Source organism: Pan paniscus, chromosome 6 (genome assembly GCF_029289425.2).
Source record: "Pan paniscus chromosome 6, NHGRI_mPanPan1-v2.0_pri, whole genome shotgun sequence".
In the NCBI taxonomy this organism is placed as follows: domain Eukaryota; kingdom Metazoa; phylum Chordata; class Mammalia; order Primates; family Hominidae; genus Pan; species Pan paniscus.
The window spans coordinates 127,200,467-127,223,453 of NC_073255.2; positions in this window are offsets into that span (position 1 = coordinate 127,200,467).

Sequence of the window (22,987 nt, forward strand, 5' to 3'; positions counted from 1 at the left end):
AAATAACTATACCGCTGTCTCTATAAACATGGAAATATCTACACCGTCATCTCTGTAAACATGAAAATATCTACACCCCCATCTCCATAAACACGGAAATATCTACACCGAGATCTGTTTAAACTTGGAAATATCTACACCGCTCTCTGCATAAATATGGAAATATCTACACTGCCATCTGAATAAAGATGTAAATATCTACACCACGAGCTGTATAAACATGGAAATATAAACACCGCTATCTGTATAAACAAGGAAATAACAACACCGCTATCTGTGTAAACTTGGAAATATCTACACCGGTATCTATATAAACATGGAAATATATACAACGCTACCTGTGTAAAGATGGAAATTTCTACACCTCAATCTGTGCAAAGATGGAAATATCTACACCGCTATCTGTGTAAACATGGAAATATCTACACTGATATCTGTATAAACATGGAAATATCCTCCCCACCATGTGTATAAACATGGAAATATCTACGTCGTCATCTGTATAAACATGGAAATATCTACACTACTATCTGTATAAACATGGAAATGTCTACAGCGCTATCTCTATAAACATGGAAATATCTGCACCGCTATGTGTATAAACATGGAAATATCTACACCGCTATCTAAACATGGAAATATCTACACCACTATCACTATAAATATGGAAATGTCTACACCGCTATCTCTATAAACATGGAAATGTCTACACCGCTTTTTGTATAAAGATGGAAATATCTACATGGCTATCTGTATAAACATGGAAATATCTACACCGCCATCTGTATAAACTTGGAAACACCTGCACAGTCTTCTGTATAAACATGGAAATATCTACACCACCATCTTTACAAACCTGGAAATATCTACACTGCCATCTGTATAAACATGGAAATATCAACACAGCCATCTGTATAAACATGGAAATATCTACACTGCTATCTGTATAAATATGGAAATATCTACACCGCTATCTGTATAAACATGGAAATATCTACACCGCCATGTGTAGGAACATGGAAATATCTACACCGTCATCTGTATAAATATAGACATATAACACCGCTATCTGTTCAACCATGGAAATATCTACAACACAATCTCTATAAACATGGAAATATCTACACAGACAACAGTATAAACATGGAAACATCTACACCGCTATCTCTATACACATGGAAATACCGACACCGCTATGTCTATAAACATGGAAATATCTGCACTGCAGTCTGTATAAACATGGAAATATCTACACCGCCATCTCTATAAACATGAAAATATCTACACTGCCATCTCCATAAACATGGAACTATCTGCAACGCCATCTGTGTAAACATGGAAATATCTTCACAGCTATCTGTATAAACATGGAAATATCTACACTGACATCTGTATAAAGATGGAAATATCTACACCACGAGCTGTATAAACATGGAAATATCTACAACGCTATCTGCATAAACATGGAAATACCAACACTGCTATCTGTATAAACATGGAAATATCTACACCGCTATATGTATAAACATGGAAATATCTACAACGCTAATTGTGTAAACATGGAAATATCTACACTGCCATCTCTATACACATAGAAATATCTACACAGCCATCAGTATAAACATGGAAACATCTACACCGCTATCTCTATACACATGGAAATAACTATACCACTGTCTCTGTAAACATGGAAATATCTACACCGTCAACTCTGTAAACATGAAAATATCTACACCCCCATCTCCATAAACACGGAAATATCTACACCTCCATCTGTTTAAACTTGGAAATATCTACACCGCTATCTGCATAAATATGGAAATATCTACACTGCCATCTGAATAAAGATGTAAATATCTACACCGCGAGCTGTATAAACATGGAAATATAAACACCGCTATCTGTATAAACATGGAAATATCTCCACCGCTATCTGTATAAACGTGGAAATATCTACACCACTATCTATATAAACATGGAAATATCTACAACGCTACCTGTGTAAAGATGGAAATTTCTACACCTCAATCTGTGCAAAGATGGAAATATCTACACCGCTATCTGTGTAAACATGGAAATATCTACACCGCTATCTGTATAAACATGGAAATATCCTCCCCACCATGTGTATAAACATGGAAATATCTACGTCGTCATCTGTATAAACATGGAAATATCTACACTACTATCTGTATAAACATGGAAATGTCTACAGCGCTATCTCTATAAACATGGAAATATCTGCACCGCTATGTGTATAAACATGGAAATATCTACACCGCTATCTAAACATGGAAATATCTACACCGCTATCACTATAAATATGGAAATGTCTACACCGCTATCTCTATAAACATGGAAATGTCTACACCGCTTTTTGTATAAAGATGGAAATATCTACATGGCTATCTGTATAAACATGGAAATATCTACACCGCTGTCTGTATACATATGGAAATATCTACACCGCCATCTCTATAAACATGGAAATGTCTACACCGCTATCTGTATAAACATGGAAATATCTTCATGTCTATCTTGATATACATGGAAATATCTACACCGCCATCTGTATAAACATGGAAATATCTTCACCACTGTCTATATAAACATGGAAATATCTACACTGCCATCTGTGTATACATGGAAATATCTACCCTGCTATATGTATAAACATGGAAATATCTACACGGGTATCTGTAAACATGGAAATATCTACACTGCTATCTGAATAAATATGGAAATATCTACACCTCCATCTGTATAAACATGGAAATATCTACAGTGTCATCTGTATAAACATAGAAATATCTACACCACCATGTGTATAAACTTGGAAGTATCTACACTGCCATCTCTATACACATGGAAATACCTACACTGCCATCTGTATACACATGGAAATATCTACACAGCCATCTGTATCAACATGGAAATAACTACACCGCTATCTCTATAAACATGGAATTACCTACACCGCTATCTCTATAAACATGGAAATATCTACACCAGTATCTCTATAAACATGGAAATATCTACACCGCCATCTCTATAAACTTGTAAATATCAACACTGCCATTTCCGTAAACATGGACCTATCTACAAAGCCATCTGTATAAACAGGGACATATCTACACTGCCATCTGTATAAAGATGTAAATTTCTACATTGCGAGCTGTATAAACATGGAAATATCTACACCGCTATCTCTATAAACATGGAAATATCTGCACCGCTATCGGTATAAACATGGAAATATCTACGTTGCTATCTGTATAAACATGGAAATATCTACACTGCCATCTGTATAAAAATGGAAATATCTACACCATGAGCTGTATAAACATGGAAATACCTACACCGCTATCTGTATAAACATGGAAATACCAACACAGCTATCTGTATAAACATGGAAATAGCTACACCGCTAACTGTATAAACATGGAAATATCTACACCAATATCTCCATAAACATGGAAGTACCTACACTGCCATCTCTATCAGCATGGAAATATCTACACCGCCATCTGCATAAACATGGAAATATCTACACCGCCATCTGCTTAAACATGGAAATATCTACACCACGATCTGTATCAACATGGAAATATCTACATCGCTATCTCCATAAACATGGAAATATCTTCACCGCTATCTGTATAAACACCAAATATCTACACAACTATCTTTATAAATATGGAAATATCTGCACTGCCATCTGTATAAACATGCAAATATCTACACAGCCATCTCTATAAACATGGAAATATCTACACCGCTATCTGTATAAACATGGAAATATCTACACAGCTCTCTGTATAAACATGGAAATATCTACACCGCTATCTGTATAAACAGGGAAATATCTACACTGCCATGTGTATAAACATGGAAATATCTACACCGTCATCCGTATAAACATATAAATATAACACCGCTATCTCTATAAACATGGAAATATCTGCACCGCTATCTGGATAAACATGGAAATATCTACACCGCTGTCTCTGTAAACATGGAAATATCTACACCGCTATCTCTGTAAGCATGGAAATATCTACACTGCCATCTCTATAAACATGGAAATATCTACATATTCATGTGTATAAACATGGAAATATCTACACCACCATCTCTATGAACATGGAAATGTCTACACTGTCATCTGTATACACATGGAAATATCTACACTGCCTTCAGTATTAACATGGAAACATCTACAACGCTATCTCTATACACATGGAAATAGCTACACCACTATCTCTATAAACATGGAAATATCTACATTACCATCTCTATAAACATTCAAATATCTACACCGCCATCTCTATAAACATGAAAGTATCTACACCGCCATCTGCATAAACATGGAAATATCTACACTGCCATCTGCATAAACATGGAAATATCTACACCGCCATCTGTATAAACATGGAAATATCTACACCGCCGTCTATAAAAAGATGGAAATATCTGCATCGCCATTTGTATAAACATGGAAATATGTACACCGCTATCTGTACAAATATGGAAATATCTACACCGCTATCTCTATAAACATGGAAATATCTACACCGATACCTGTGTAAAGATGGAAATTTCTACACCGCAATCTGTGCAAAGTTGGAAATATCTACACCGCTATCTGTGTAAACATGGAAATATCTACACCGCTATCTCTGTAAACATGGAAATATCTACACCGCTATCTCTGTAAACATGGAAATATCTACACCGCTATCTCTATAAACATGGAAATATCTACACCGCCATCTCTATAAACATGGAAATATCTACATATTCATGTGTATAAAAATGGAAATATCTACACCACCATCTCTATAAACATGGAAATGTCTACACTGTCATCTGTATACACATGGAAATATCTACACAGCCATCAGTATAAACATGGAAACATGTACACCGCTATCTCTATACACATGGAAATAGCTACAGCGCTATCTCTATAAACATGGAAATATCTACACTGCCATCTCTATAAACATGGAAATATCTACACCGCCATCTCTATAAACATGAAAGTATCTACACCGCCATCTCCATAAACATTTTACTATCTACACCACCATCAGTGTAAACTTGGAAATATCTACACCGCAATCTGTATAAACATGGAAATATCTACACTGCCATCTGTATAAAGATGGTAATATCTACACCGTGATCTGTATAAACATGAAAATATCTACACCGCTACCTGTATAAACATGGAAATATCTACTCTGGTATCTGTATAAACATGGAAATATCTACACCACGATCTGTATAAACATGGAAATATCTACATGGCTATCTCTATAAACATGGAAATATCTACACCGCCATCTGTATAAACTTGGAAATACCTGCACAGTCTTCTGTATAAACATGGAAATATCTACACCACCATCTGTATAAACATGGAAATATCTACACTGCCATCTGTATACATGGAAATATCTACACAGCCATCTCTATAGACATGGAAATATCTACACCACTGTCTCTATAAACATGGAAATATCTACACCGCCATCTCCATAAACATGAAAATATCTACACTGCCATCTCCATAAACATGGAAATATCTCCACCGCCAGCTGTATAAACATGGAAATATCTACACTGCCATCTGTATAAAGATGTAAATATCTACACCGTGAGCTGTATAAACATGGAAATATCTACACCGATATCTGTATAAACATGGAAATATCGACACCGCAATCTGTGTAAACATGGAAATAGCTACACCGCTATCTGTATAAACATGGAAATATCTACTCCACTATCTCTATAAACATGAAAATACCTACACCACTATCTCTATAAACATGGAAATGTCTACCCTGCTGTCTCTATAAACATAGCAATATATACACCGCCATCTCTATAAACATGGAAATATCTACACCGCCATCTACATAAACTAGGAAATATCTACTACGCCATCTGTATAAACATGGAAATATCTACACTGCCAGTAGCTCAAGAGCAGCCTGGGCAATACAGCAAGACCTCATCTCTACAAAAAAGTAAGAAAAATTAGCTGGCCATGGTGGCATGCGCCTGTAGTCCCTGCTTCTTGGGAGGCTGTGGGGGAAGATCCACGGAGCCCAGGAGTTTAAGGCTGCAGTGAGCTTGGATTACATCTGCACTCCAGCCTGGATTACAGAACAGGAACCTGTTTCAAAAAAGAAAAAAGAAAAAAAACCTAAAAGGTAAAAACTGGATGTAGTTTGCTTATAACTAAACAGCAAATTAATTGTAACATGCTTACATATCAACGATGTCTTTCTTCTTTGATCATAAACCTGCTCACTAAGAAGCTGCTGAAGTCCATGGTAGTGACAGGTACATGTCTGCATCCTTGTCCTGACCTGCATCTTCTTTGATTGTCCCCATCTGTGTCTCCGACTGGCACTGCCGAATCGTCTTGCTACCTGATCAATGTTGTACTGAACCGGACTGCTAACTGATCAATGTTGTTGAGCTCACTGCACAAAGCTGTTCTTACATGGTAGATTTCTGCCTGGAATAGTCATACTTACACTGTTTATATTCCTTACTCCTGACCCATCCAACGCAGCACAAGTTCTATTTATTGCCATAGAAACATAGGTCATTTGGAAACACCTCCTTCATTTCTATGAAATGTTCAACTATTTCTTACATTTTGGACTCTGTTCTAGCCTCTTGTTAAATATATCCAGAAAAGAGACAAAGCTTTATGGGGGGGCTATATGCACACATATGCTATAGAATAAGCTATCTAAATGTTTAAAATACATTCCATCTGGCACTGCACCTTAATAGGTAGACAGAAATTAAGTATGTGTATATCTATCTGTATAGATACGTATAAATATATATCCCCAAAACAAAAACTCATTCTCTTACTTATACATAGGTAGAATATAGGTGAATATACATATACATTTATAGGTAGAACAAAAAACCCCTCAGCCTCTTTAGGGCCATGTGTTTTCTCTGAGTAATTGTCACAATTAATTACAATACATGTGTATGCCTTTTTAATAAATTCCATCAGACCAGTTTCTGTCTGGTTGGAAAATAATAACTGCCTATTTGCTAAGTGCCCCTGCCCCTATACTATGTTCCAGTGAACTAAAGACCTCTGGCAATCATAGATTTACAACTCAGCAAGATTAAACAATTTATTGTTATTTATGACATCCAAGCTGGATCTTCTGTATCATATTCCACATTAGCATCTATCACTTTACATTTGGGAGATCCTGTCCAAAAAATGATTATGCCTCCTAACCAAACATTCAGCAGGGCTGCAGGAACAGGCCCCCTGAACAAACATCCTGCCAAAGTACTTTAAAGCACCGTGAGCTCCCACAGCTCTGCATTTTCAGATGACTCAGCAGATTAGCGTGGAGTCTCTTAGCCTCTGCTTGGTCTGTTCCTTTCAGTGATCTCTCACATGGCCCAGTCCATTCGGTTTGAAAATCCTCATGAAATGAGCAGATTATGATCTGGCTTCAGTAGAGGGCCATGGGGTGGGCATGGAGGGGAGAGGGTTTGCTCTTAACACAGCCTGAGCCTCAGAAAGGTTTCAGATGGAAAAGCATGGCACTGACTCAGCTCATGCTTAACAGGAAATAATGCACAGACCACACCAAAAAAGCCCTTTATGTTGTGTGAAAGTCTATGCCGGAGCAGCTGCTGCCACCTCATGTACTGTGATAGAGTGTGCATGTGTGTGTTTGTGTGTGCAAGACTGTGAGTATGCACACAAATGTGTGCTGGGAGGGGGAGGAGATCACACCTTCCACAGTCGCCACCTCAGCCTTAGCTAGCAGCATGGAGAAATGCCAAAATTCAAGAGGAAGCTGCACCAAAGCAACTGTGATCACCACATCAGCAGGCGCTTTCTGGTTAGTAAAGCTACTGGGACTGAAAAACACACACGATCTCGTCCTTCTTTTATTTTAATCAGAGCAAACTATTTTTATAATAATTGTGTTATATGAATAAATAATTCATAATGCTGTAACCCATTATCACATTCAATCCTCCCAACAACCCTAGAAGATATGTAGACAAGTATTATTACTTTCCCTATTTTTATAAATGAGGAAATAAACCCCAGGAGGCTAGGCGACTTCCCCACGGTCATAGATGTTGCAAACAGTAGTATCATGATTCAAATCCAAAGCTTCTCCTTTTGTCTTTATCATTTTAATTTTGAAGGTAATGCATATGCATGTATGATCTTTTAAATCCAGAGATGGATATGGAATAGATAGGAAAAGGGACTCTCCTTCCCCATTATACACCCCCTCCACCCAAGCTATATACACTGTTGACTAGAGTATGTCCTTTCAATCCTATTTTCTATGCCTACATTATATACAGAAAAGCAGGATTACGTTACACACAATATTCCAGTCATTGCTGTTTTTCACCAACAAGCTATCATTCACATCTTTTTCATACTACATATACATTTATATCCTTTATTTTAGTGGTGTATATTGTGCAGTTGTGTCATAAATTATGTACCTGTTCTCTGTTGAACATATAGATTTTTTCTGAGTTTTTCCTTAGCAAAATGCTGCAGTGAGTACCCTTGTACACAGATGTTTGTACATTTGTTCTAGAAAAATCTACAGTAAAGATTCTTAGATTAAGAGATTCCCAGGTTATTAGAAAACTACTCTATTAATTTAGATATATACTTCCAAATTGCCTGACCAAAAAGTTATGTCAATTTAACTTCTATGAACAGTATACAAACATGACAATTTTCCATCACCTACACCAACTCTGGGTAATTTCATCTTTCTTGCAAGTTGATGGATTGTTTTAATTTATATTTCTCTGGTTATTAATAAGGTTGGCCACCTGTTCATGTGTTATTATTGATGATATTTGTATTGAATTGTTTGAATTTTCTTGGTTTCAAAAAACGTTTTACATGTCATAGATATTAAATATTTGTTGTAAAACTCTCCTTCCAGTATTGTGTATGTGTTTGGTCAAGTAGAATAAACTCTCGTCCTCTGATTTCAGATTCCTTTCTCTTTCCATTAGAAATCCCTAAATGTAAAACTACATATTGATAGCTAAAAACCAGGATGTTTACTAGAGAAAAAGAATACAAAGGCAATAATTAAATATTATATTTATACAAAATACCTACTAGTACCAACTTAAAAAGAGAAAGTAAAAGTCAAATGCTTCTACGACTTCAGACTAAGAAAAAGAACTTTTGAGGTTGAATGTTCCTGAAATTTTTCTTTTCATACAACTACGGACATGACTTCAAAAGTTGATGTGACTAAAAATGTAAGATATGAAAGATATTTGAAAACTCAGAGAAGGTGGATTTTCATTTTAACAAGTCACATATATATTCTAGATATCCTCTTATTCGTAACTAAGAGAGTCAAATCAGATGAAAGACTCTAAAAATTTCCCTTTGACTGTGTTAAGTAGAAGTAGTAGAGGCATATTGGCCAAATCTTGAGTGTTTGCAAATTGACTCTTAAGGCTATAGGCTGGCACAGGTCATTGAAGCCCTAGCTTTTTATCTTTAATTTTAAAATCCCCAAACAATGTATACTAATTTTTCTTGTCCATTATTTCCAAATAATCTTGTTTAAAGGTTATTACAGTGCTTGCTCATGTTACTGTTGTCTAACAGAAGGGTATCTGGGGCCTTAAAACTGAGAGGGTTAGGATTAATGATTCCAATACCTATGCTTGGACATCTCCAAAAGTGGGTTCCAACTTCTTGTCCTCAAGTCTGTATAGAAACTAGCAAACTTCCAGAGTTCACAAAAGGCTCAAAGAGAACAGATGTTTTATAGAAAATTCTTAGAGCAAGTTTCACGCATAATGTTGCTGATGCGTGTCTGCCTTTTCAATAAACATCACTATGCTTTATCACAAGATTTAATAAAGCAGCTTAGTTAAAAATGCCATCTGGGTCTCTGGACACATTAAACAAAGCTTAAAATAACCACCCCAGCAACTGGGAGGACCCAGCTGTTCTCATAATCTGTCCCACTCCTTTTACTTCCCCAGAAAAAGAGTGAATGAAGACCACAGACTAAAAGCATCCAGAAGGAACTGACACAAACAGGGAGATAGATGGAGCCAAGGGCTCCTGTAAGTTTGCTATTGCTCACATAATAGATTTGCTAATTCCACAACCTGCGGATGGTGATTAAGAACGGGAAGCAGAAAGAGGGAAGAGAGAATCATAGAAGGGCTCATTCAAGTTTTCTAATGTATCACAAACCTGTCCTCCCTAATGTCTGGATCATAGCAGCCCATTCCATTCACCTATTCTCTAGTGAACTCCAATAGAAAATACAAAGCCATCACCACCCAGTTCTTTCTCCCTTCTAGAGATGAGCTATTATTAGACACCCAATCCCAGATTCTCAAATCCATTCCAGGAAAGAAGCCCTAGGTATTGAAGCACAGCTTTCCCTCCCTCCCTTCTTTCTTCCACCCCAAGATTTGTTCCCCAATAGTTCTAGTAAATGCAAAACCAAGTATATTCTCATTCTTTAGAGCAACCAGCTTTTCATGGCCAACTGGAATCAAATACAACCTGCACAAACATCTATCTGGAGGACACTCCCAAGGCTCCTACTGAGCCAGCCTTCTGCATACCACTGCATTTCAGCTTCCTAGTTCACAAGACACTGAGACATTCTTGAATTCTGCAAGGTGCACTGTGTGTTAATATCTTTGCTCCTCATCCTGTGGCCAATAAAGGGCATGACTAGTCAACAAATAAATTTTCTCTTGGCTAAAACTTGCAACAAAACTGTAAGCTGTTTACCAAGGGGCCCACTACAGGTTATATTCAATATATACAGTCAAATCCTAACTATCTGAGATATATTCAGTTGACCATACACCTTTATATTTCAGTAAAAGGTCTTTACATTTCCCAGTGCTATCGACGTTACAAAGTGCTTTCATATGCAATGCTTCATCTGATTTCCAGGATAATTAAATGATCCTGTCATACCTGATTTTTAGATGAGGAAACAAGTGATTTCTGGGTATTTCAAGAGGCTAACGGATCTGCCCTCCAACTTGTATTTGAAAACCAAAAACAAAATTCCAAGGCCCCTCAACCATCTGAATGGACTTTGACTCTTTTGGTCAATATATGGCAGAGCTAGGAAAAGAAGGTGAGTCTTCCAGCTGCTGATACAGGGTTTTTCCTGCCATACTCCATTACCTCCAAGGCTAAAGTCAAAAGAGGGTGTGGTTATCACATGAAAAAATCTGGTTTGGATTTCCCAAATGTGTATGTAGTATTTGGTGATTTACCTTAATTTAACCTACAGTTCTTTTGGGTTGTAACAATCTGACTCCATTTTTGAAAACAAAACAAAATCGATTTTAAATGCTGAATTATAGATCTTTGCTGTCCAGTATGGTAGCTACTAACCACTTATGGTTATTTGCATTTCTATTTTAATTAATTAAAATTCAGTAAAATGCAAAATTCAGTTCTTCAGTTGCTCTAGCCACATTTCAAGTGTTACAGTAGTCACATATGGCTAGTGGCTGGGACAATGCAGATTATAGAACAGTTCCATCATCAAAGAAACTTCTATTGAACAGTGCTATTATATAATGTCATCTCCAGAGAAAGAAGACTTTAGAAAAAGTCAGAAACGACCGGGCGCAGTGGCTCACACGTGTAATCCCAGCACTTTGGGAGGCCAAGGCAGGCAGATCCCTTGAGGTCAGGAGTTCAAGACCAGCCTGGCCGACATGGTGAAACCCCGTTTCTGGTAAAAATACAAAAAATTAGCTAGGCGTGGTGGTGCATGCCTGTAACCCCAGCTACACAGGAGGCTGAGTTGGGAGAATCACTGGAACCCAGGAGGCAGAAGTTGTAGTGAGCCAAGATTGTGCCACTGCACTCTAGCCTGGGTGACAGAGCAAGACTCCATCTCAAAAAAAAAAAAAAAGAAAAAGAAAAAGAGAAAGTCAGAAATATCTTGAGGCAGGCATAGTGCTGTCATCTGTCCAATATTGAAGATGATTTAAGAATAAGAAAGAAGAAGAGAACAAAGAAGAGAAAAAGAAGTGGCCTTAGGTGTACCTACCCAGAAAAGGACAAAGGCATTCTTGTAGTCATTGTGTTGTATTTTAGCTCTTAAACTTTTTAAGAGATTAGAATAATTTGACACATAGAAGATCTAAACCACTGAAGAGGCTCTGAAGCAGATAAAAGTAGAAAGAAAATAAAAAACGAATGAGTTACAAACTAAGCTTAACCACTACTCGTTTAAACGATACTATTTACTCTTCACATGATTGGTTTTTCTTTTGCTTTATAGTATGACATAGTTTATATCTTTAAAGGGGAATTAAAATATTTCTGGGATTTTTTAAAAGTAAGTTCACACAGCCACATAAAATCTACAGAAACAGATAAAACCTATCTTCTCATTTATTCCCTAATCCATTCAAATTAAATATAAAAATCCAAGCAGCCACAGTGATATTCAAAAAAGCAAAAGTGAGACAAAACAAAATTCATTTGTCACCTGTGGAGGTAGTTAACTCACATAATCTTCACTCCAAACACCAGTAATTTTTAAAAGACAGAAATAAACATATGTTCTGCCTTCCCGGAAGGAACTATGTTTCAGGATAGCCAAATAACCCAGTTGTGAAGAAAATGGTCTGCTTATAGAAAAATGCCAGCTAAAGCATGTAGATAGAATTAGAGAATTAGAAATTCACCATTTTGAAACCCCTAATGAAATAATCAACTCAAGCAAGGATCATTAATAAATGCTAAAACAATCAAGTAACTATTGATACAGAATATAACTGAATATACACATGGTACAAAGTTCACGTCACAGACTACTGGCTTGACCCAAGGGGGAATATAGCAGAGGAGATAGGCAGTGATCACCCTAACCTTGCGATCATCTCACCATCACTAATGATGGGATGTGAATACACATTATTGCCTATGAAATAGTCTTTAAAAAAAGAAGTTGAACCTGAATCTAACTAAACCTTGCAATGGGCTGAACGTGTATGTCTTCCCAAAATTAATATGTTGACATCCTAACCCCAAAGGTGCTGGTATTAAAAGGTGGGGCCTTTAGGGGGTCATTAGATCATAAGGACAGAGGCTTCATGATTGGAATTAGTGCCCTTATAAAAGAGGCCCCAGAGAGCTAGCTAGTCTCTCCCACTATGTGAGGGCCCAGCAAGAAGGCCAATCTATGAACCAGAAAGTTGGTCCTAACCAGATATCAAAACCACATGCTCCTTGATCTTAAACTTGCTAGCCTCTAGAACTGTGAGAAATAAATTTCTGTTCTTTATAAGTCATCCAGTTTTTGGTATTTTGTTATAGCAGGCCTAAAAGCCTTTAGAACTAACTTCCAGTTAACCAGGAAAAAACAGAGTGAAAAGTTAAATGACACCATAAAAAGCAACCAGAAAATTCCAGAAGGGGAAATATTCTACAGGACAACTGACTAGTTTTTCAACAAGTCAATTTCACTAAATAAATACATAAACAAAGAGTATGGGTATTTTCCAGGTTAAAAAAGTCTTGAGCTAAATAATCAAATGCAATGTGTGTCCCTTGATTAGAAGAAACTAATTTGAACAAACCAGCCACAAAAGATATTTCAGGGAGACCAAGCTGGAAGGATCACTTGAGGCCAGGAGTTTGAGACCAGCCTGGGCAACGTAGTAAGACCTCCATCTCTACAAAAACAATAAATTAGCTGGGCATGGTGGTGTGCACCTATAGTCCTAGCTACTCAGGAAGCTGAGGCAGGAAGATCACTTGAGCCCAGGAGTTTGAGGCTGCAATGAGCTATGATTGTTTCACTGCACTTCAGGCTGTGTGAAAGAGCAAGACTTTGTCTCAAAAAATAAAAGGACATTTCATAATAATTGAGGAAATCTGAATGTGGACTGGGTAATAAATGATATAAAAAAGCCATTTTTTATTTTGTTTGAAAAGATGATTTTGTAACTATACAGGAAAATGTTCTTATTTTTTTAGAAATCTGTACTAAAGAATTTAGGGGTAAAATATCATTTTCTTTAATATACTTTCAAACACAAGCAAAAAATAGTCATGACACAAATATAGCAAAATGTTTACAATCTATGTTCTATGCTTGCCTGTGAGTGTCATTAATCTCATCTCTCTGCTTTTCTGAAAGTTTGAAAATTTCAAAGTTTTATAATAAATTTTTTACATCCCATAATTTTATAATAATTTTTTTAAAGTTTGAAGCATATCAACAACTATAGCTTCAAAAATATCCTGACCCACAATAAACATTGAACAGGGTATATTTCTCCCATTTCCTAAAAAGTTGGCCCAGGAAGGAGTATGAGAGCTGCCATAGCTCTCCCAAGGCTCATTATTCTCCATCACTCCATGGTAAATCCCAAAATAAATTTTTTAAAAAGTTGTTTAAATTTATAATGTTTTTGATTCTATAATAATTTTATAATAAAATAATTGTAAAATGTTTTTGATTATATATTTTAATTTATAAAAATTTTTATACATGTTTATGTTTGAAATGTCTATTTCAAACTTTATGAGATATTAAAATATAAGTAATATAGTTCATCATTTTAGAAATGCCATGCTTTTCTTCTCCAGCAATTACATAATCAAAGAGTAACTGTAGTTTTTCCTAGAACATTGCTTTGTAGGCTGGGCATGGTGGTTCATGACACTTTAGGAGGCCAAGGCAGACAGATCTCTTGAGATCAGGAGTTTGAGACTAGACTGGGCAACACAGAGAAACCCTATGAGTAGTAAAAACACAAAAATCAGCTGTGCGTAGTGTTGTGCACCTATAGCCCCAGCTACTCAGGAGGCTGAGGTGGGAAGATCACCTGAATCTGGGGAGGTCAAGGCTACAGTGAGCCAAGACTGTACCATTGCACTCCAGCCTGGGCAACAAAGTGAGACCCTGTGTCAAAAAAAATGAAATTTAATTTAAAAAAAGAAATCTGCTTTGTAAAATTAACTTTTTCAATCAAAACCAAGATTTTTCAGATATAGAGAATGCAGCCCACTGGTCAGATTTGTCAGTTCAAAGAGAATAAATTCTAGTTTCCTATTTTTCTAGCCTGCTTATGAATATCCAATAGGATATCAAAAAAGACCAAAGCCTTTGGGATCCATGTTCAGTATTCCTGAGTCTAACTCAGGATGCCAAATCAGGAGACAAGCACATTCTCATCAATTTTCAATCATTCGAGACCAATTTTGCTTATAATTATCCAGTTCTTTTAGACCACCTTTCTCCTGAAGCCAGCCTTATGGCTATTCACTTCACTTTAGCATAAGCCCCCAAGAAGGTGAACAAAATGAGGAAACGATTGGTTAAAGTTGGCGTTTGAAATTCTGAAACATGTCCACCATTCCCTTCACCCATGCCCGCCCCTCTTAGAAGTAGTACTTTCAGATTATTTAAGAGTCAATGCTTCTATGTGGATTTTGTCATCTGTCCTTTATAACAGCTAGTAGGTTTAATTTGACTCTATTTTAAGCATATATTGACCTATGCTAATTATCTGTTAAAATAAATTGCACTCTTTGAGTTAATAAAGTGTGTCTGTCATGGAAGACCCATTGAAGTAAGAAGCTGAGGAGCCCTTATGGTAAAGTGGGACAAGAAATAATAAGACATAATAATTTTCCCATGCAAATCAACAACCGTAGCTTCAAAAATATCCTGACCCACAACAAGTATTGGACAGGCCATGTTTCTCTCACTCCCTAAAAAATTGGCTCGGGAAGGAGTGTGAGAGCTCCCATAGCTCTCCCAAGGCTCATTATTCTCCATCACTCCACAGGAACAGCCTGTCAGAGAAGAGTGAAAGACCATTTGTCAACCTCTCTTCAACTCCCTGATTCTAGCCAAACTTCATCAATCTCAAGTGAGGAGCCAGAGAGAAATCAAACCCCATATATCCAGCATCATTGTCTACGGGAGTCAAAAATCACAATTCCACTACCCACCCCAACACCACTGGCCCTGTTTCTCCCAATTGCTTTTTATTGTGTTTTTTAAAAAATCCTCTTTCCCCATCCCTGCAACACCGAGAAGGAGGAATTATAGTAGATAAATATGAAGCATGGAGATCCTTTAAAAATGTTTTTAATAATAAATGAGAAAATGAAAAGGAGAGGGTTGGGAAGGAAGGAGGGAATTCAAATGCCAGGGAATTGTTCAGTTTCGCCTTTAAAGATGTTAACACTCATTTATACATCTGCAAGACACTCCCCTTAAAGAAAAGTTCTATGAGTGTGGGTCTGGTTGCATGAATAAGGATAAAATTACTTTTTTAGACGATGTTTCCCACATATCATTCAGAGACCCCTGAAGTTAGGTATCCGTCTTGTAGATGTCCTTGAGATGCTGCTGGACCTGGGAAAGAGGAAACTGGGATAAGGGTCTATGCCAAAAGGTGCTTTTAGTTATAGGACAGAGAGGAAAGGGGCAGAGGGAGAAAAACCCGAAGTCTGAGAATCTGGATTGCAGAAGACTACTGAGGTCGTGGGAGAAGGGAGAGAAAACAAGGATGAAAAGCGAAAGGGGAAGAGGCATGAAATGTTGTCAAATGTCAAAAGGCATTTGGAGAGAAGTTGGGAATTGCATTAAGAAAACCACTGCAAACCTCGTTTCAGACCATTTAGAGATATGCCCCCTGGGAACTGCGAGCTCAGGCTGTTTAGCATCAAACAAATGGATCCACTCCATCCCTACCCTAATTAAATAAATCATTCAGTAATTCCACTGGGTTAAAGAACCAAAATATTAAAAACCTTCAGGGCCTACTCTTGCCAAATATGTCAGGGATCATGTGTGTGTGTGTGTGTGTGTGTGTGTGTGTGTGTGTGTGTGTGTGTGTGTTCTGAGACACCACTACTGTTAAATAGGCAGAGCTAAGACTTAGGGGACTGGCAGATTACTGCAAAAAGGGCACGGGGCAGAGGGACTATGTTGTGAGTCTGGGAAAGAAGTTTGTGTGGGGACTGTGGGCAGTGAACGCGTTGGGAACAATATGGAAAACTGGGAGCTGTCTTGGAATCTATAGGGCCGGGTAAGAGAAAGTCCGAAAGAAAAATGAGCAGGTGCGGGATGTGTGCAGAGTCGGAGAAGAGTCCAGGGCGCCCGGAGTGGCTCCAGGAACGACGGACACCCCTCAAGACTTTTGGGGGTGGTGGGTACTAATAGAACCCAGTGTCCGGGGTGCGCCGGGGAGGCTGCGAGCACGGCGGGAGTGGGGCGCTGGAGGGTGAGGACGCGGGAGTGAGGAAGCAAAGCCGGGGCAGGGGCCTCCCAGCTGGGCCCGGAGGCAGCATGGGGACAAGGGCTAGGAGAGGGCATGGCGGCGGCATGGTGGGAAGCGAGGGGCATCCGGACACTCACCCCATTGGCCGCGGCCATCTGCACCACGATCTCGATGGCCGTCCTGCTAAAGTACCTGCCGTCGCTGCCCATCACCGTGGTGCAGCCCCGACGGTCGCGCAGGTCGATGGACGACAGCACGCTCTGGATGAAGTTGGGCAGGTAGTTGCGCTGGCCCTCGAAGAAGCCGGTAGGTCGCCACAGACCCCCGCCGCCGGCCGGCCGCCGGTCCTCGTAGGGCGCGGTGTGCACTGTCAGCACCGGGATGGGGCCCCCCTCCGTGGCGCCTCCTGGCCGGTCCTGCTGTGGCTCCCGGGGCCGGAGGGAATCTGCAGGCTGCCAGGGGCCTCCGCCAGCCTGGCCGCACGCCAGGACTCCGCCTCACGCCCGGGCCCCCTCTCCGGCAGGTCGGCGCCCTGCGCCCGCCCGCCTGGGGACCGCCCGCCCCTCCTCTCCGCGCGGCCGCTCGCTGACTCCCTCGGCGGAGATTGCTTCTGCCTTCCTGTAAAGTTTTCTCCCTCCCACCTTCTCTGCTGCCAGACCGCCCGAGGTGCCCTCAGTTTCTCACCAAGTTGGACTCACTTTCGGGGTGTCCCAAAAGCCTGATTCCAGGGCCTGCTAGCCCGACCCCGGTGATGCCTGCACCCGCGCCTGGCCCCAGCCTTCATGCGCGATCGCCGCCCTCCGGGGCACACCCTCCGCCAGAAAACAGCCGGCGGGTGGCGAGACTTTGGTCAGAGTCCGGGTTCCTCTCCGGCGCCAGGCCCGTCTCCCTGTCTCCCTAGGAGTGTGCTGCCTACTCGCACCAGTTTCTCTTTAGAACAAGCACGGGGAGGGATTTGGGAGGGGGCTGAAACCTTTTGCCATCAGCGAACAGCCTCAGCCAAAAATAACCCTGGAAAGGCGAGCTAAGAATGGTTATCTCCTGCCAGCGCTGAAATCGGAGGCTGGGCGCTGCGTGTGGGGTGTGTGTGTGTGTGTGTGTGTGTACCCTCCCACCCCGACCGTTTGTTGAAGGGAATCACCACTGTCAGACTTCAATCCAACAGGACCCACTCGAGCCATCCACACTTTCCCCAGCCTCCTCCAAAACAGCACACTTTCCGGTATGGACAATTCTTTTTTTTTTTTTTTTCACTTGTTTGTTTGTTGTGGTGGTTGCAACAGCAGCAACACAGACGACACATATTTCCCTATTCTTCTCGCCCTTCTCAGCCTCCCTACCAAGCTCCTGCCTTAGAAACAGGCTTGGCCTACACTGTATCTGTCCACACTGCCTGAACTCTTCCCTGAATTAATCGTTTTCAATAGGAGGGGGCTAAATCCCTTATTAATGCCCTACCAGGAGTGAATGAATAAAGCCAAGTTAAAGGGGAACTGGGTACCACATACTGTGCTAGGTTCCTTTGCATGTATCCTTTCATTCTGCAGGAGCTAAAGATGTTCTGCCTCCTCTCCATAAAACGCACCCAAACTCCAAAACCAGGAAATTCTCCATAGAAAATAGGAGTGAAGAGAGAAAAGACTAACAGGATAAACCCCAAAGCAGGAAGAAAGTTTTGTCTCCCATTTCGCTCAAGGAATTTTTGGACCCACCAAGGCTACTGTCCTGAAAGATCCTGCTACTTCTCCTTCCCCAAATATTGTCCACTTCCTGAGAGTAAGGCTGACTTGCCACAGGCTTATAAAGTGTTTGGTCACAGTAAGACAACTGTGAGTAATAACACACATTGTATACTGTTTTGCAATTGATAAAAGGCTTTGCATCTGTTTTTTCTTTGGAGGCTGAAGAAAAGAAGAATGGTATTCACGCAGTTCCCATTTTACAGATGAAAACAAGAGGACTTTTTCTGTGAAGTCAGGAAAGTGGTTACAATGGTACTTTCCGCCTGTCCGAATTATGTATTGCCCCTCCCCTTTCTATTAATAACATTGAAGTGTGATGGGACAACCACTGAAGCCGTCAGTTGAAACCTGCTGGGACTTTTTAGCCATTCTCTTCAACATAAAGAATGGGTGTTTTTGGAGGGGGTGAGAGGAATGGGGAAATGTTGTCAAAGAGTACAATGTTTTAGTTGAGACAGGAAGAATACATTTTGTTGAGATCTACAGCACAGCATGGTGACTGTAGTTAACAATGAAGTATTGTGTATTTCAAAATTGCTAAGACAATAAATTTCAAATGTTCTCACCACAAAAAAGATAGGTTTTGAGGTGATGAATCTATTAATTCTCTGGATTTAATTATTCCACAATGTATACATATATCATAACATCACATTATACCTCCGTAAATACATACAATTTTAATTTGTCAATTAACATTTTTTTAAAAGAATAGTGTGGCCAGTTGGGGAGGTAGTTTGTTTTTTTTTTCCTCTAGTCTCTACTCAGTCTCCAAGATCCCATTCCCCATAAAGTTCCTGTCACCCAGGCAGAGAGCAGTGGCACAATCATGGCTCACTGCACCCTCTCCCTCTTGGGCTCAAGCGATCCTCCCGCCTACAGGTACATGCCACCACGCCCAGCTAATTTTGTAGTTTTTGTAGACATGGGGTTTCACCATGTTGCCTAGGCTGGTCTCGAACTCCTCAGCTCAATCAATCTGCCCACTTTAGCCTCCCACAGTGCTGGGATTACAGGTGGGAGCCACCAAGCCCAACCCATAAAGTTCCTAACTTTTTATCTCCCTGGGAGTGCACAGCCTACACACACCAGTTTCTCTTTAGAACATACTTAAGAGTCTTGGCTTAGCATCCAACACACAGAACTTTAACACTTCTACGGATCTGTGCACCTGTCTATGGTGTGGGGTTTTTAAGATCTCTTTCTAATGACACTTTATTTTGCAAAGCAGGACAGTTTCATTCCCAGAAGAGCAGGTATGGTAAATCCTTTGTTCCAGTAACGAAGACAATGATCCAAACCCTAAGCCTCAGACAAGCCCAGAAACCCTCCAGGCCTCCATTTCTCTGCTCCTAGCACCTGCCTCTCTCTTGACATCAACATCATTCTCCCCTCTCACAGCCCAGCTCCTTCAACAGACCCAGGGATTAGGCACCAGCACCTCAGACTAGATTTTAGAGAATTACCATTCAAGAGGCAATCCTCTTCCCTTGGTTCCAATTTCAAGGTTCTCAAAGACTGGAACAGGGCTAGTTTGAGGCAATGTGCCCCATCGCATAGCCAGAAAGAACCTTACAGTGAAAAGGAAAACAATTCTTCCAAAGTAAGGGGGTGCTGATCCCAGAGGGAGGACAGATGGGCAACCAAACAGTAACCGGGCCACCACATGCTTCACACTCACTGATCAAGGATTTCTAAAACCACTTTTCTTTTCTCTGAATTTACATAGGACTTTGTATCACTCATAAAGGAATGTCTTATAGGCTAATAACACCTTTCTATTCATGCTTATACTTAACATTTAGGCTAGGATAATTTCCTAACCTCAGTGTCCTCACTATAAGATGGGAATTATTATAATCCCTACCTCATAAATTGTTGGGAGGATTAAAATACTTAGTAAAGTGCCTGACTAATAGAAAGGCATTCAATAAATGTTAGCTATTCGTGGTGTCATCATCATTATATTTAGCATTATTACTTATCTCCTGTATTGCAAGAATTACAGTTTATATTTTTGTAGACCATCACTGTAGCTAAAGGGTTTTTGGGCCATAGGTGATATTCCATAAAGGTTGGTTAAATTGATCTGTGGTTTTTGACTCTGGAAACTCAGAACTCCCTCAAAATGTACAAAACAGATTTACCTGCTAAATAAATCTCTTCAAAGCTGACCCCAGGTTTAATTGAATTAATTCCAATGAATTTGTCACAATGATGGAGAAAGGAAACTTAGAGGGCCCCACAGTTGTTTGCTGGTAAAATGAGAAGTTTGGATTAGATCAATGTTTCCCAAAATATTTTCCTCAGAATGTTAGTGCCCCTCGAATCCTGCACAAAGCAAGAGTTTCATGACCAAGTAGCTTTTAAAACTCCTGTACACTCTACTCCCATTCTTCACAATGCACACTTTCATATTAAAAGTTCTGAGAGGTCCTCAACAGAAGACATCACTTAACTTTTTTTTGTTGTTGTTTTTAAGACAGATTCTCACTCTGTCACCCAGGCTGGAGTATAGTGGCCACCACTCCTGGCCTAAAAATTTTTTAACCTGGTGCTTCCCAATCTAAACTCACAGGGACCAGTTTTCTTAATGAAAGAGAATCAGACTAGCTTGTAACCATAGCTGGTGACACTCCCCTGCCCCATTCCTTGTATGTCCTCAGTGGACTAGGTCAGGAATAAATAAATTTTCCTGATTCTCAAGGGCTGGTCACTCCTTTGCACTGAGCTCAAAGCTTCTCTGTAGCATGGGTCACAATGAATGGTAGCCCTGATAGCCTAGAGTAGCCTTTCAGCCTTCTCTGAGCCTCTAAAGACTGAGGATCCTTGGCATGAAATGGAGCAACTGATATACCCTTGCTTCCCCTGGGGACTCTCTTGCTCTCAAAAAGGAATCAGCCATCATCTCCATCTAGAGAATATACTATCTGACTCAGCTTGACCAGCCTGTACCAAAATGAGAATCTGGGTAAAATAAGCATTGAAACACTTCATTCCTTGTAGATTCACAAAACATATTAGCATATTAAAGACTATGAAGTTCTGCAGGATAAAAAAACCTATTTAACTTTAATCCAACATTGCCAAGTTTTATTTGACCATGGAATATTTTTCCAAAACACTTACAAAGAGATCAAGCACATTAATCTTTCATGAAACACTAGATCCCCAAGGTCCTCTCCAGCTACATCATTCTGTGATTTTCTTTTTTATTTATGATGCATTAAAAGATTAATCTCTATCAGACTTCCATTTAGAAATTCACCAGAATGTGCAAAGGCAGCAGGTAAAATTGCTGAAGGGTACTATAAAAATACCCTCCAGTGATTTTTGAAACTTAAACTGAAATATTTATATAACTATATATTTCAGTTTGTATATTATATATATATGTATATACACACATATATATGTGTGTATATATATTGGTGTATGTATATCTATATCTATGTATATATGGCATTATATCCATTTTACAGATGCAGAAACTGAGCTTTAGAGGGGGTGAGCAATTGGTCCAAAGCCACACAGCACACAGGTAGTCATTGATAAAGGTAAAAACAAGAGTTGAAGCCTGAGGTGTAAGGACACAGAGACAAGTACACAAATGTTTACAAGTTACACATATGACACGTGTCTTTAACATGAATTTCTTGAACATTCATTTAGAGGCCTTACAATGAAGACATCAGAGTGGCAGCAAGTTCTGTTGGAATCAGGGGAGCGTGTTCTTCTATAATCCCCTGGCTAACAGGAAAGCACACTGATTTGGCCCATGGTAGTTATACACTCCCATTGAGTCAGGGGCCACTTCTATGCACACAGGAGGTGCTAAAAATATGCTGTTGACTCATTGCCTCTAAGAGCAGAAGAAATGCCAAAAGTATAGGACAAGAGGCAGAAAAGCACACGGAAAAATG